Here is an 18,000-nt window from a genome sequence, read left to right as displayed (position 1 = left end):
TCTTCTTTGGAAACAAATTGAATGTACAATTCTCTACACATCCCCTAACTCCCCACTTTGACCTCTTCAACATGATATCCTCCAGCTTAAACCAATTCATAATGTTTAAAGTCAGCCACAGTCTTGCTCCCACCTACTTTCCAGTCATTTCACACTATTAACCTTGCATATTCTTTGTTGCAGCTATACTAGTTTTTACCATTTAATCTCCTGCCTCCTTAACTTTGCTTGTCCTCCATACCTGGAATCCCTCTCTTGTGTCTTAGAATCCCTAGCTCAGATGCCACCTCCAAAGTGAAGTTTTTCTTAATTCTCTCACTTGATGACTATCTTTCTAGTAATAGTATCTACCTTACAGGATTGTTGTGAGGATCAAATGAGATAATATTTTCAAAGTGCTTAGTACTTTGCTTGATGCATAGTAATAACAATTAATGCTTATTCCCTTTTCTCTCCCCTCTAGTTGAATTTAAGCTTCTTCACAGCTATTTCCTTTATGTGTTCCATGCTTCAGTTCCTGCCCACCCCCTAGCACAGTCTCTTTAATATAGTAGGGATATAATAAGAATTTGTTGAATTGAATTATTAAGCTGCAGTCTTCCCAACATTCTCCTAACTCTGATATACTCAACTCTGATACCACCTCCTAACCAACAACCAGCATTCTGAGCTCAAGGGTGAACAAAAGGGAGAAATAGCTGCCTGGGCTGGGAAATGGAACACATCAGAGCTTCTAAATCTGGCAAATAGACTGAACTTCATCTTCAGACCTCTGAACTCCCACCCCATGTATAAGCACTTGCTAAATCATGCTGATTTCATGTCCACAAAATCTCTCCAATTATTTTTCTCTCCATCCAATCAGTCAATCAATAATCATTGATTAAGCATCTACATGCCAGGATCTGAGAATAAAACTAGAGAAAATTAAGCAATTTCTAATCTCAAAGACTTTACATTTTATGTGAAAGACAACACAGATTCAAGTGTATACACACATACACACACACACACACACACACACACACACAAAACAAATGTCAAACAAATACAATATGGTGAAATGCAAGGGAATTAGTAAAGATAGGGTGGTAGAAGTGAGGAGCATGAGAAAGGGCTTTAAATGGAAGTTGAGCCTAGAAGAAAGAGAAGACAGTAAGGAGACAGGAAGACAAAAAAAAAAAATAAATGGAATGCTCTGTATGAACAGAAAAAAGGCCAGTTCAGATGGACCACAGAGTATAGGAAGAAGATTGGAAACATAGGAAGACATCAGGCTGCTAAAAGGCTTTAAATGCCAAAAAAGCAGTTTATATTTGATTCTAGTGACATTAAGGAGTCACTTAAGTTTATAAGAAGGAGAGCAATATGGTCACATAGGGAACTGAGGGGAAAAAAAATCTCTTCAGCAATTATGTGGAAGATAGATTGAAGCAAGAAAGACATGAGACATAGAAATCATTTAGGAATCCATTGGAACAATGTAGATGAGAGATGAATACTCGAGCTAGGGAACTATGGCTATGAAAAAAAAAGTCAGATATGTGGGATAAGGAAAACTCAGGAGTTGAGCATGAGCCTGAGGTTAAGAATCTGAGAAACAGCAAGAATTGTAGTGCTTTTGACAGAAATAGGGAAGTTTGGAAAAGACAGAAATCTGGGAAGAAAAATGATTTCTGATTTTGGACATGTTGGATTTAAGAAGACTCTGGGACATATGGTTTGAAATATTCAGTAAATAGTTTGTGATACGAAACTTAGGAGAGAAATTGGGGCTTTTGAATTTATAGACCTATAGGTCATCTGTAGCTAGATGGTGCAGTGAATCAGGAAGAATTGACTTTTTGAGCTCTTCTGGTCTCAGGAACTTTCCAGCTGTGTGACACTAGACTAGTTATTTAACTATTAGCCTCAGTTTCTTTATCAGTAAAGATCACTTTAGTCTCTTGATAAAATCCCAAATAGGGTCATAGAAAGTCAAATACAAATGATTAAACAACAACAAAGCTTATATGCATCTAGGTGGTAATTAAAACCATGGAAACTGATGAGGTCCCTGAGAGAGAATGTAAAGAGAGAGAGTGATATAGGAATCAGGATGGTATCCTGGATAATATCAAGAGCTAGGTGGTATGATATGGATAATGAGTTAACAAAAAAGAGTGAGAAACATGAAGATAGGTAGGAAGTAGTGTCACAAAACCCCAGAGTGGAGAGTGTATCTAAGAGTAATGGAGAGAATGAGGTCAAATGCAGCAGAGTGATTAAAAAGAATGACAAATACATATTTTCCAATTAAGAAATCATTAGTAAATTTGAATATATTAATAATAATGGCTAATATTTATATATAATTTTAATGTTTACAATACATTTTACAAATATTTTTCTCATTTTATTTTCAGAACAATTGTGGGATATCAGTATTACCATTATCCTCAATTTACAGATGAGGCAGTTTGGGTTTAAGTGACTTGTCTAGGGTCACACAGATAGTAGGTATCTGAGGCTGGATTTGAACTCAGGTCTTGTTCACTCCGGATCCAGTGCTCTACCTTTTGCATAATTTAGCTGGTAATTTCAGTTAAGTGATGAGCCTAGAAGCCAATTTGCCAAAGTCAAGGGATGAATAAGGAGAAAAAGTGAAGCAAAAAAGTAAAAACAGTGTTTTCAAGATCCATTCATAACATTCTCATTTCCTCATGACTTTTTTATGGCTGTAACCTTCCCTTCTTTCTAATCCATACAACTATTCAATTGATATAAATACAATAGGTTTCAGACCAAAGGATATAGGCATACTGGTTTATTTACTGTCCCCAAAGTTGTTGTTGTCATTCAGTTGTTTTTCAATTGTGTCCGATTCTTTGGGATTCTATTTGGGGTTTTCTTGGCAAAGTTACTGGATTTACCATTTTCATCTCCAGTCCATTTTACAGATGAGGAAATTGAGGCAAATGGTATTAAATGACTTTCCCAGGTTCACATAGTAAGTGTCTGAGGTACTATACCTAATATAAGATTTTAAAGTCCAAAACACAAAGTTTTGTCATCTCAAGAGCCCTAAATGCCAAGAAGAAAATATATTGATATTACTAGAGCAGTAATTTTATCTGCCTTGACACAGATCTCTCCCTCCCTCTTTCTGTGTGTCTCTCTGTCTCTATCTCTGTCTCTGCGTGTATGTGTGTGTCTTTTTCTCTGTGTCTCTGTATCTTATTCTTTCTCTCTCTTTCTCTCTCTTTTTCTGTCTCTTTCATTGTCTTTCTCTGTGTCTGTCTGTGTCCGTGTCTGTCTCTCTCTCTTTCTTAATACTGCATATTTGTTGGCTGTCTGTCCTCATTGAGGCTCTGGGCCAATGGAAGGCAATGAATATTCTAGGAAAATCTAATAACCAGATGGTACATACTCATGTTGTTTTGTGTATATGTGTGGAGAAAAGCAGTACTTTGATGTGGTCCTTGGAATAAACAAAGTGTCATTTGATATTTGGTTTTCCTTGCCTTGTTTTTTTTTTTTTTTTTTGTCTCTACCTCTGTGCTTCCAATTTTTTCTATATCTGCCTTGGTATCTGCTTCTGCTTCTCTTTTCACCTACTTCTACCATGGGAGTTAATATGAAGAGAACTTTCCCTTTGAACACAGCTTGTACTGTAGAAGAATGGGGCTCCACCACTGCCTGGAAACTTCAGATGGGCAAACAGGAATGAATCTTGTTTGAAAAGGGTTTCTGCCTCAAATGCTTCAGTTGTTCAGGAAGAAAAATGAGATAGATTGAAAAGAGGAGAAAACTTGTAATTTCTCAGAAGCTCTGCTTTGTCCTAATCAGATGGTATGGGAAGCCTTGATCCAAGGGCTCAGGGGTTATTTCTGAGGAGGAACTTCCATATACATCCTAAACATAGGCAAGGATTTTTCTCTTCTCCCCAGAAAGGTTGGGCATCCCATGTCCCAGTCTCTCATTCTGCTGTGACTTTCTCTGGGATCTGATTTTTCCTCTTAGAAATTTTCTAGGATTCACATTGCTTGACCTCTCCCTCTCCCTTCCAACTCTGCTTGTATCTTCAAACAGAGAGAATGATTAATTAAACCATTATGATCCATGACTCAATGGTCACATTTGATTTCTCTCAATGTCACTGAGCATTTCTTTCCCCTTCCATTTGGTGACTCCACTTGGGGAAAATCAGATGGTTCTCCTTTATCTCCTCATCACAGTAAATAGCAACAGTTGTTTTACCTACCTTATTTCCTCAGAAGAGGAATAATGGTTCATTTGGGATAATAGGAACTGACATGGGAAGGAAACTGGGAGAAAAGACTAGGAAATACTTTGATAAGAATGAGAGAAACTAGGTGATGTGTTGAGAGTAATATTAGATAAGATTGGTAAAGGAATAGGGACTGAGATTAAGGGAGAACTGACAGTGACATTGTAGTATAACTTTGAAAGAGAAGAAGCACATGGGTTCTACAACATCTCTCTCATCTATTCCCTTCTTTCTACTCACATCACATCCTCATCACCTGTAGCCTAGAAGCAATAGCATTCTATTTGGTATCCCTTCCTCTGCTCTCTCCTCCCCACAATCCATCATTCACACAGCTACCAAATTGATTTTCCTAAAGCAAATCTGACCATAACTTATTTGCTATTACTCAAACATGACACTCCATTTCTCCTCTTCATCCCTCTGCCCTGACTGTGTCCCATGTTTGCAATGCTCTTGCTCCTGACTTTCATCTCTTAGTTTCTTTGCTTTCTTCAAGAGTCAGTTCAAAGTCCGTCTTTTGCAGGATGTCTTTTTTAGTCTCTTTACTTATTAATGTCGTCTCTTTTCATATTACATTAATTTATTCTGTATATATCTTTTCTGTACCAATGTCTCCCCCATTAGAAAGCGAACTCCTTTAAGGCAGGGACTGTTTTTTTTTTTTTTTTTTTTTTGTGTGTGTGTGTGTGTGTGTGTGTGTGTGTGTGTGTGTGTGTGAGTTATTTTGGTTTTGCTTTCCTTTGTTTCTTGCTTATTTGTTTTTGCTTTCCTTTGGAACCCCAGCATTTTGCAGAGTACTTGATACATAATAATTATTTAATAATTATTAAGTGACTACTAAACTACATTTTCCTCTAGGTTAAAAGACAAATATAACCTAACATTAAAAATCTTTCACAATTTTGCCTTATTCTATTTTTCCGAACTGATTTCACATTACTCCGTCTCACTACTCCTTATATATTATAACCAAGATGGTCTAATTGTTGTTCCTTTATATGATATTCCAACTTTTCACAGGTTATCCTCTATGCCTACAAAACTCACCCTACTCACTTCTGCTTTTTTGGAATCCTCACTTCCTTACAAAGTCCAGAACCACTTTCTTAAGAAGCCTATCCTGATCCAGTTTCCCCTTCCCTATCTATTAATGACTCCTATCTTTCTTGCAAAAATCATATTGCATTTATTCAATATTTATTTATTTTTGTTCTCTCAAATGAATATAAACTACTTAAGGGCAAGGACTTTTTGTCTTTGTATTCTCTGCACATTCTAAATGCCTGGTTCACTAATTCCTCAGCATGGCTTGATGAATTGAATGAACTGATTAGATTTCATTTCTGAATCAAAGGACATTATCCCAAGTGAAGAGACTATCTCAACTAAGTCAACCATATTATATTCCTAGCTCATCTCTAGTTGACTCTGGAGAATTATCCAACTTTGGTCCCTTGGAGGCAGCTCTAGGATTCCTACAGATAACAGGTAGGTTGTCTTTCCTAAGCCACTGGATAACAATAGCCCTCTACCCTTTAAATGCAAACATGTTTTAAAAAACTTGTTCAAACGAATGCATCTAAACTGCTTGGGGGAAATGGGTAAAAAGAGAAGCTTCCTGGAAGATTGTTAGATAACTTCTGGGGTATAGAATGGAGTGAAGCTTCAGGGTGAATAAGCTCTTAGATTCTATTGTACAGTGTTGGTACTACTGTGCTAAATAAATGGAATGTATACTTTTAAAAAACTCTGTACATGATACTCAGTTTCATATATAAACTTTATTTGTATATGGAAAAGTTCATATTTGTTCATAATACAAAGGAAAGAAAATGTGGGGAAGAAAATCTCCATTTGCCAAAGGATAATTAGCTTTATGTTTTGTAAAACAGTTACTTTTTTTTATCCCTAGCTTTCATTTCTAGCACCTATTTTTGCCATGTTTCAGAGAATTCAGTGAATACTTATAATTTATTTCCCACACAGATTATTGGGGAGAGTTGACAAAACCTTTTTGAGAGGCAGTCGGTATTCAGAGTAGGGTATACGAAGAGAGATGTCTATGATTTGGGCCATCTTTTTACCCATTTTATCTTTATTAATAGCAATAATAATTCATTTTATGTAGTGTTTTGAAATGCAAAAAATTTCTTCCTAACAACTAGAAAGACAAAGTATTATTGACACTTTTTATTTTTATTTTTATTTTGCAAATCAGGGAAGAGAAGCCCAGATTATATATAGACTATTATGATCTAGGATTTTAGATTAGTTTCCTGATTCTAATTTTAGTACAGAGGCTTGCCAGGCACTGCTAGGTTGAGGCTATCAATGCTGGTGGCTGTTGCCAATCTCCGTCCTTTATCTGCCCTCATAGTTTGTCCTGGCCTCATTGCTCTGTGGTAAAGTAGTTCTTTAGTAATGAAAATTAAATGTACCCCAAACTCAGATTCCTGAGAAATAATTCTACTTTTGGCTCTAGCCTATGGGGACTCTCGCATAGAGCAAGGGTCATGAGTAGGAGAGCAGAAGAAGGAAGTAAAAAAGGTACCCAGAGTATAAATATGAATAAGATAAAAAATAGATGATTTTATTCCCACATAGAAAAAGAACAGTAAGCAATAAAGAGGCATAGAGGGATTACATTTGATTGAGACACAAATTTTACTGGGGCATGTTTAGCACAGCTACTTTGCTATTATTGTATTTTGTTAAGTCTACAGATACACCATCATCAATGCTGACTGTGTTCTTTTCTTCCAGGTAGTTTCTCTCTCTGAACTGTCACTATTTCTGCCACCATCACTCTTGATGCTGTAATTAAACTCTTAGCCAATGCCCCATTGCTTAGGTATCTAGGAAGAGAGGAGATGCTAGTTGCTGCTACTTTTCTAGATCTCACAAAGTTCTATTTCAAAGGAAAGAAAATGCAAAGAAGATAGCTTCATTCCAATTACAATTATGTCCAGAATTCTTGCTCTCACAGGTTACCTGATTGGTAGAAAGGTATCCTATGCCCTCTGTTAGTTCTCCGGAGTTCATGGAATCTTACATTTCATGGCCAACAGGAAGGAGAATCTGAGGGATTGATCCATTAGCAAATTCTCAGAGTTGTAAAACCGCAACCAGTTAAATGAGTTCTCATGGTCAACTAGATGGGTCCTTCCATCATATATCTCTAAGGGAGTGCTATGCAAAAATAACATTATTTCCCTAATATAATGGAATATAAAATGGGAACTGGAACTGGAAACTCTCTTCATGGTAACTTGAGAACAAGATTGTTAGAAGCTGGGCTAGTGGGTTGGTCCTTTGGGGAAAACACTTCTTTTTAAACATCTGAGATTTGTCATCTTTTTCTTCATACTTACTCACTTCTGACTAGGCTTAAACGCTAAAGATTCACGCACTTAAAATCTAGCCTAAAAGGCTAGCTCTCAGAACTTTTCATAAGACTTCAACTCTCCCTCATAGCTATCAATATCTTTCAATAGATCTTTGATTTTTGGACATAAGTTCTTTCCTTGTCCTCTGATTTGTGTCTCCTAAATAGTTTTCCTGCCTCAAATGTATCCTCCTTCCAATCTATCCTTCACATAGTTACCAAAATAATCTAGCTAATGCTCTAGTTTGATCAAGACACTTCCCTGTACAGGTCTTTCTGTTGCCTACAAGATAATATGTAACATTCTTATTTTGGCATTTAAGACAATCCACAGTGGATTTTGCAGTACTTTCCTTTTTATGCCTGTGTTCTAGACACAGTGGGCTACTTCCTTCCTCCTTTCTCTTTCCCTGAAATTTCCCTTCTGAGCAAGGGCAAAGATTTGTTCCCTGTACCTGGAACAGAATCCCACCAGTGTCTCTACCCAGTGAAATCTTTCTTTAATTTTAGAAAACAAATCTTCTTTCATGAAATTTTCCCAGTCCCTCCTATCCAGGAATCACCCTCCTTCAGTCTGATGATTCTATTTGGCATAGACTTGTTCATATTCTAACTGTAATTTTGGCTATATGTGCCCATGTCTTATTCCTCTTCCCGCCACCCTCCACCAGACAGGAAGTTTAGAAGGTAGGGGCTATATTGTTTTTCAACTTGGAAAAATAGTAAGGGGTCAGATTGTAAAGAGCTTTAAATGACAAAGGGAGAGATTTTTATTTGATCCTGGGAGGTTAGGAAGTCACTAGAGTTTATTGAGTGTAGAGGAGTGAGTGTCCAGGAGGGAAAGGTGATCAATAGTGTCAAATGCTGCAAAGAGGTCAAGAAGGATGAGGATAGAAAAGGTCATTAGATTTAGCGGTTAGGAGATCATTGGAATTTCAGCTGAGTGATGAGATTGGAAGTAAGACTGAAGAGGGTTTAGAAAAGAGTTGACAAGCATTTCTTCTTAAAGCACTTAGTATAATGCTGGAACATGCTAGGTGCCTAGTAAATGCTGTTCACTTCACTTGAATAGAAAGTGATACTGGGGTTAGGTGAACTCTTCCTGGTCCCTGGAAACTTTGATTTGTTTCTAATGGCACAAAGCCATGACCTTCCATCAACATTATCTAGCAAGCTTTAGGATTTATGCTTCAGGAATGGACTGGACAAAGTGACCTCTAATATCTCTTTCTAGAAGCAGAGAGTCAAGGGCTCTTAGACACCAAGTGCAATTCACACTTGAAATCTGTATCCTGAAGCATGTTTCCTGGGTGATTCCATTAGATACCTAGAAAGAATGCAGGGAAGAAGCCCCACCTGATATATAGGTTTGGATTTTGCTGGCACCAAAGCTGCCTGTGGGCTGAATAGTCTGCCTGGATAGATGCACATTCTCTTCCTGTAATAGCAGGTCAATTATAGCAAAATTACATCCCATTAAATACTATTTATTGCCTAATATATGTAGTATGGACACTTTAACCTTTTAAGTCTTTTTTATTTAGAATTCATTATGAAGCAACTAAAAGGACTTTGGAAGCCTCACTATTAGGTAAAACTAGACAATTTGATGTCAGAGACTGGCCTGATTTCTACCCAAATGCTACATAAAGAAGTTAAATGTCTTTTGCTGTCAATCCTGGCACCAGTATTACTTCTTGACTATCATCAATAAATTCAGATAGAGACAGAAGATATCTCATCGAGAAGCTTAGCTTCTGAATGATGGAACAAAAGAAGACAAATTGAGGAAGTGGTTGTTTCTGCTTTATTTATTTTTAGAGTTTGGATAGCTGTCTGGTGTAATGCATAGAATGCTAGACTTGGACTCAAATTCTGCTTCAAATTCTAGCCTTTCTGAGTGTCAGTTTCCTTACCTGAAAAATAGATGAGTTGGATTAGATAGTCTTTATGGTCCTTTCTAGCTCTACATCTAGATATTGATCCTATGGTATTCCATACAGGGTACAGTTATGGTATTCTGGAGGAACCCATGGAGATTTGCAACGAGGAGATGGTCCTTTGCTATTATAGCTGTAATTTGTTCTCTGATTCCCATATTAAGGTAGGCTGTCTGAAGAAATTACATATACCAAACTACTCTTCCTTACTTTATAGCTCCAGGGAAGTATAGTCAGAATATTATAATTTTCCTTCATTTCCTCCCAGGACCTTGAGGTAACGAGAACCCATCCAGATTCCTTGATTGCTCAGATGGCTTTTATGAAATGGGAGTCATCAACTCTATTCTTTCTATTAAGAAAATCTCACCATTTGTCCTAGTATTATTGTGTTGTAAGGCACAATAGGATTTACTAGATGCCCTGTCTCTCTACCTTCCAGACTCCAGCTTTGTCATCTTACCTATCAATATCCTAGGTGACGTTCCCCCCCTCCCCCGGCCTGGCTCTTCCCATTTACTCTTCCATTGCCTCCTGAGGCCATCCATTCTACCACTGCCTCCAGAGGCTATATGTTCTACTATTGCCTTCTAAAGACTTCTAGACTTTTCCATCCATCCTACAGATGAATTTTCTTTTAGGTGTTTTCTTCCCTTTCCCTACTTGTTAATAGGAATTGTTTCCCTTTTTCTCTTTGAATCTCTAATGCTTAGTATAGTGTCTGACATTACTATGGTAAAGTACTTAATGAGTGCTTTTCACTAATTAATTAATTAAGCCTTTGACACAGGAAAGTGTTCAAGAGGTTCTATCAAGTTTGTACCTGTTGATGAATCTATGAAGGAATCATCATTCATTCTTGAAACTCTTTCATCTTCTCTGATCCCAAGATATAAGGCATCTTTTAACAGCCTGACACACAAGATTTTCTCAGAAATACATAAAAATGCAAGTAAAACCTCTAAGAATTTTATCTTCCTTAGGGCTATAGTGCTTTGCTGCAAGGAGATCATAGTTCAGAACTAAAAGAAACCTCCAAGGTCATTTAAACCTATTATCTCCCATTTTACAGATGAGGAAATTTAGGGCTAGGAAAGTTGTGACTTGTCTAATATCACACAGGTGGCAATCATTGAGGCTAAGGGCTGAATCAACTCTTTCAAAAGCAAGTGCTCTTTTCATGGTACCATTCTGCTTTCTAAAAGGTCTCAAGTAACTCTCCTGTTCTTTGTCCTTTCAAGACAATCTGCTTTTCAAGTTGCATGTAAAATCCTTAGCCCACAAGCTTTGGGTCTCCTTGATTTTATCTACTAAAAATAGCTGATTCCCTTACAAGGGCTGCTCCTGCCTTCCTACCTCTGCCAGTCAGACACCTTGGCTTCTTCTTCTTCTTCTTCTTCTTTTTTTTTTTTACTAGCAAACAATAACAAAAGGTGAAATACCATGTTGTGATCCACACTGACTCTGGGTGCAGATGACTCTCTCCATCACAAGACCATTGGAACCTGCCTGAATCACTTCATTGTTGAAAAGAGCCACATCCATCAAAACTGATCATGTAATCTTGTTGCTGCTGTGTACAGTAGTCTCTCAGTTCTACTCATTTTACTTAGTACCAGTTCACATAAGTCTCTCCAGGACTTTTTGAAATTATCCTGCTGATCTTTTCTTATAAAACAATAATTCCATTATATTCATATACTATAACTTATCCAGCCATTCTCCAACTGATGGGCATCCACTCAATTTCTAGTTCTTTGCCACTACAAAAAGGGCTGCCATTAACATTTTTGCACATGTAGGTCCTTTCCATTTTTTATGATCTCTTTGGAATACAGACCCAGTAGAGACACTGCTAGATCAAAGGGTATGCAGTTTGATAGTCCTTTGGACATAGTTCCATATTGTTCTTCAGAATGGTTAGATCAGTCCACAACTCCACCAAGAATGAGATACCTTGACTTCTTGATGTTCATAATGGACACCTTGGTGTTTGCAAAAGGGTAAAGAACTAGAATCTGAAAAGAGACATATACAGAATGATATGCACCTAAGCAACTCTGGCACCAATTACAGAATCCTCAAAAGGGTAGAGGGAGGCTCTCCTCTACTTGGATCTTTCAGGAAGTGGGCCATGGCTCACTGGGTTTAAAGGAAATCTGAGACCTATGGTCAAGATAGGTGACTGACATGAATGATCACAATGCTTTCATAGAGGAGAATGAAGCAGACAAAACCATTGAAAGCAAAAACAAACAAAAAAAAATTCAAAGGGATTTCACAATGAGAAGATGCTACTTTCTTTTCTTTTCTTCACCCCACCTCCTCACATCTTGAAAACTTAACATGTTTCTGAAGGAACCAATCAGAAATATGGGTTTGAGACCTGTTTCTGCTATTTACCTATATGGCCTCTGACAAATTATTAAATCTCTATGAGCTTCATTCTTTCTTCCCCTGTAAAATGAAGTTAATACTTCTTTATAACACATAATTATACTTGTAATTACTTATTTTATGGGGTTATTGTGAGATTCAAATGGTATCTTGTGTGTATAGGGCTTTATAACCCTAATGAGCTATATGAAGGTGAGTTATTCAGTCAGTTAACAAAAATTTATTCTTATTATTAGCATGGTCATTGTTTCCTCCTAGCTCTATTGGCCTTTTGGATAATTTTGAATGGTTTTCCCCCAACTCTGTAAACACCAATGTGAAGAGTGTAACTAAGTGAAGAATGTTCACCATGTGCTAGAGCAGAAATAATCTCTTACAAACCTACTTAACCTGCCTAGCAGAAAGCAGCTGTATATTTATTCACAGACACACTCAACTTAAAATTGATATTTGGCCTGCAGATGTTTGGCAGATGTGTGCTGCTGCTGAGGGAACCATTAGCAGCTTGGGAGGCTCCTTGCATCCAAAATAAGTGGCCTTCATTTCAGTTTTGCTAGTAATCACCATGGTGGTTATTACCAGCTAATTGCATTTCAGATTTGGAATAAATGGATTTCATTTTTTTCCCTCCATGCATCTTTCTCTATTACTTGAAGATTAACATTTTCTCTGGTTTTTAACTAAAATGTATGCATGACAACTTGTCATGCATATATTAGCCCTGATGTACTCCCACATACAAGTACCTTTTTTTCCCCTATTTCCAACTCTTGTAAACACAAAAGGTTCAAGAGTATCCTCTAAGGAAGAATTATCAAATATAGTAGGGAAGAGGTGGGTCTAAAAAACTTCTAGATTGTAGAAACATGTTGATTTCCAATGCCTCATCCTATATGTGTATCCCAAAATATCTTAATAGATTATGTATTTCCATTGAGTGAAGGAGTCTCCACCTTCATATATCACAGTTAATGTGATATAATCTTTAATTTTAATTTGACATGATATAATCTTTAATCTTCTGGTTTCTGCAATTAAAACATCCAACAACTCCCTTCATATACAAGGTCATACAGATAGTAATCATCTGAATCCAAGTCTTCTGACTCCAGAGGTAGTGTTCATTCAACTATTAATTCCTGATTCCTAAGAGGTCTTCTTGAGAAGTCTTTCTCTATTATTGATATCTTTGGAAAAATGGAAGAGGTAAGCAATAGTGAGTAAAGACAAAAGCAGATATTCTTTCATTGGAATTGACACAGGGAGTTTCTGCTCTCTAGGAGCTTATTCTGGTATCAAAACATATGATATCACATCATGCATAGATCCTGGCATTTCTTCATGTTGCTGGCATAGACTTGGGCACTCTAACAAACTTTCCCTACTCTGCTTTATTATGCCTGAAAGAGTTACATGTTCTTTATGTCTATGCTAAATGATTATACCTTATGTGTGGATGGGGAAACAGATATGGAAGTCCTTGAAAGTTCAACTCTAATGTCACTTTGTCCAGAAGGTTTTCCCTGATATTTTTAGATGACAATAAAAATATATTCTTTAGATATAACATTTTGATTTGTACATATAATCTTGTATTTATAATTAACTCACAGCTCTTTTGAGCTGGAACAGAGCTCAGAGGTTATCCAGTCCAACTTGTAAGTGAAGAAGAATTCTCTTTACAAGATAACTAATCAGATATCAGATCCCATTACAACATAACTAATTATAAGTTCTTTGCTTGAAGACCTCCACTGAAGGACAATTCATTACCTTTCTGTAGCATGGTCTTCTTTTGAATAGCTCTAATTGTTAGAAAGTAATTTTTTAAAAACATAAAGTTTAAATTATCTCTTTGCAACTTTCATTTACAGGTTTTAGTTTTTTTTTTTTTTCTATCTGTGTCTTATTCTCTCCAGCATTAGTTTCATAAGAACAAGGACTACTGTTTCTCTTTTGTAAACTTTATATCTCATCAACCACCTACTTAGCCATCAATTTATCTCCATAGAATGGTATTTCTAGTATAGATATACACCCACAAAAGTAGCAATCACATATGGCAAAAATATGAGATTATAGTGATATTTAACATTAAAAAAACATATTTGAAGATTTACAGAATGCATTTGTTATAAAAACTCTGTAAAGTACATGGCACAAGCTTTATTGTCCTTATTTATCAGAATAGGAAAATGAGGCTATGGGAACCATGGTGGATTTACAGCGTACAAATAAAAATTCAATTCCACAAGCATTTATACAATTCCTGTCTAGGTCTTGTAGGAAATGCAAAGATAAGTAAGGCATGGTGTCTATCCTCAACGGAATTACATTCTATTAATAAAATTATAGCCCAAATCCAGGTTTTTGATTCTTTGTTCCTTTTCCATTAGAGTATATTACCATTATAATGAGTACTATTTCTTAGCAATAGAGCTAAAATGAGTTCCTTTTTATATGCAGAGCTATTTTCTGAAATTCCATAGGGGTAGAATTAGTTTGTACATTCATTTGTATATTCATTCATCCATCTTTTTCATCTGTCCAAACACCTATAATGCCCAATAAACTCAAGAACCATTGCACTAAGTGAAAAATAGCTGACTGCTATAGGAAATGATAATAATAGCTAGCATCTATATTATCTCATTTGATCCTCACACTAATCCTGGTAGGTTGATGTTATTATGATTGCCATATTCAGTTGGGGAAACTGAAGCAGAGAAAGGTTAATTTACTTGATCAGGGTCACATAGCTGATGACTATCTGAGGTTGGATTTGAATTCAGATCTTTCTGAATTCACATGCCATACTCTATCCACCTTACCACTTGGCTGCAGATAAATAAGACATAATCCTTTTCTCAAGAAACTTGAAAGTGATGAAGAGGACAAGAGACAAAGATAGATATGAAACAAACTAAAATATTATAAGTGTATGAGTACAAGGGGTAAGACTGAGGCTTTCTGACACAGTACAGTGGAAAGAGAGTTAGAAGTCAGAGAGTCTGGGTTTGAATTCAAGTTTTGCCATTATATACCTCCTTAAGCCTCAGTTTCCTTATCTGTGAAATGAAGAGGTTGAACTACATAAGTTCTGAAGTCCTTTGCAGCCCCCAAAACTATGTCCTACAGTACTATGAACCTATGATCTAATGAGCATAATCTGAGAGAATCTATGAAGAATTCATGGAGGACATGATTTTTGAATTTAAATGAGGGGTAGAATTTCGAGGGAGAAACAGCCTTTCATGAAGGCTAAACTAGTTTCTTCATAATGGGATAAGGAAACCAGACACTTGCTTGATTGGGAAAAGTGGCTTCTGGGTTGCCCAGAGCCTCCTAGTCCATGAGGAATGCTCTTCAGGATGGATAGAATCTCCACTGCCTAGTGAGTCAGAGTATTTTTCTGAACAAGGGTTGCCCTCATAATTAATGGGAAGGTGGAGAGAGCTGTATATATCTAAATCAGTACCATATCTTTATTGAGTCTCCTTTTTATCATTGAGTAAATTATTTGGGGATAGTATATGGCCCATGAGTGTTTTGTGACATTCCAATTCTGAACCTGAACCAATGGATTGACCTGAGTTAGGTCTGAACCAGATCAGCTGTCAGCAGGCATTCATCTTAGAAGGCCTTCTCAGAGAAGGTGAGGGTTTAGTCATGTTTTATGGAATGGCAAGAGCATAACTTGGCCAAGGGTAATGGGAGGGCATTTTAAGAGTCAGGGACACCCAATATAATGAAGAAAGAAAGAGAAGGCTTCTTGTCCCACTGGCCCCCAGGGTCCTCAATGGATGGAGAGAGTCAGACAGAGCTATTGGGCTCCTGATTTAGATAGAGGTAGCAGGGGATTGTGCCGTGTTCCTGTCATTGATTAATATGGAGATTGAGCAGAGAACCACAAGGTTGAGAGGCCAGCTCACCATCCAGTAAAGGCCTGTCTCATAAATAAACGAACATGTATTAATACGGAAATGTTTTTAGCATAATTGGTTGCAAAGAAAACCAGGGTCATAAATGGAAGCAGATTCATCACTTCAGTGACAGGTTGCAGGTGGAGCTTCCTTTAAAATAGGCACATGAGGCTAGTCCTGTCTTTTTAGACTTGCTGTGATTTCCTGATTCCAGGAAGGGGACATCTAAAGATCTCTCACACCCTGAGAGCACCCTCCATTTGGGTATGGGGTTCACACAGTAGAATAGAATTTTTGTTAACAATGCTTCCATTTCTTCCTCTGCACCCATTTATCTAATAACTTAATTTACTTTTGAGGATTCTCAAACACTTCCTTCACAATTCCATGAGATAAGTGTTGGTTTTTGCTTTTGGACTAGAACTGTGTTCCCATTACTATGGGGAAGTCCTTGGTGAAGAAAATATTTTTATAATGCATATTAAGACCTGTTCTGCACTTTATACTTATACTTACTTATATACTTATACTTATATATGAGGATTGCCTGGAGGAACAGGGATTAAATGACTTACTTGTTCAAGATCACACTAGATGGCATCTGGACCCAGCTCTTCCTGCCTGAAATTAACACTCTGTTTGATGTGTTGTGTGGATTATTATTTCCATTTTACAGGTGAAGAAACAGAGGATTACAGAAATAGATAGGATCCTAGCTTTAGAGCTAGAAGGAATTTTAGAGGTCATATATTATTATTCCCATTATTTTACATATGCAAAAATTGAGGTCTGTTTAAGTAAGTTGATTTGCTCAGGATCACAGGTAGTAAAAGATAGAACTGGGATTTAAATCTAGGTTCACTGTCGCCAGGACTCCTAACTTCCCTCCTATTCCCTCAGCAAGGGGGTTGAGGAGAAAAGTTTTCCCCAGATGGAAAGAAGTACTGAGCGATCATGGGCACAGGAACTTTTGCCCTTGGGAGGGGTCCAAGACTGACTTGTACCAGTGATGAGCAAATGGCAAGGAAGTCTATTTCTACCTCAAATTTAATACAATTGCAGACATTTAGAGCTTTGTCTGGCTCCCTGACCCAATCAAGAAATGACCTGCCTGCACAGAATTTGCTGTTTGCTGGGATATGACTGTTTGCCATGCTGTCAGACAGGGTAAAGTCTCCATTCACTCTTGCCAGACTCATCACTGCCTGGCCAACTGGATTTGCTACCCTCTGGAGTTTTATGCTTTATTTAAACCTTACTTATTTGCTGTCTATGTGCTTCTCCTTTCCTATAACCTGCTGGACCTCAAATATTACTCCCATAGACAGGAAAAAGGTCTTGGTTTTGGTGGATTCTTGGCATGAGAAGGTCTTGAATTTACAGCGGCCTACAGTAGAGAAGGGCACAGACTCCCTAGGCTATTCCTAAAAATTGTCTCCTGCCTCTGGGGAGTAAGGTAAGTGATGAAGGCTGGATCTAGATGGAATCTAGAAAGTCTCCTTTACTTGCTCGAACAAGTTACTCCACCCCCTAACTCTTGGCTTTTCCCTTGACTGTCCCTCAAACCTAAAACCCTTACCTCCTCACTCTGTTTCCTGATTTCTCTGGCTCTCTCCAAATCTCAACCAAAACCCCACATTGTACCCCTCTGTTTATTATTTCCAATTTATCGTGTATATAGCTTATTGGTAAAGAATTGTTTGCATATTTTTTCTCTCATTATACTGAACTCCTTGAAAGCAAGGGCTGTCTTGTGCTTTTCTTTCTATCCCCAGCATTTAGCAGAGTCTAGCACATGATAGGCACTTAATAAATGCTAATTGACTGACTGACAAGCACAGGCCAACTGATCCTAAAATATATCCTCAGCAGCCTACTATCATGCCTGAAATTCCATCTTTAGAGATTCATTCTTTGGAGGGCACACATTATCCCTAGTTAGAAAGCAAATACTTTCAGAGGAATAAACAGTTAAGCTATTTTTAGTCATTAACATTTTAGCTCAGATTAGTTTAAGTAATTTAAGAATATAAAAAACACCACAGTATATCAGAACCATATTCCATCTAGCATCATATTCTT

Source organism: Antechinus flavipes, chromosome 1, assembly GCF_016432865.1.
Source record: "Antechinus flavipes isolate AdamAnt ecotype Samford, QLD, Australia chromosome 1, AdamAnt_v2, whole genome shotgun sequence".
NCBI classification, from domain to species: Eukaryota; Metazoa; Chordata; class Mammalia; order Dasyuromorphia; family Dasyuridae; genus Antechinus; species Antechinus flavipes.
Note: the sequence above shows the minus strand (reverse complement) of the source record.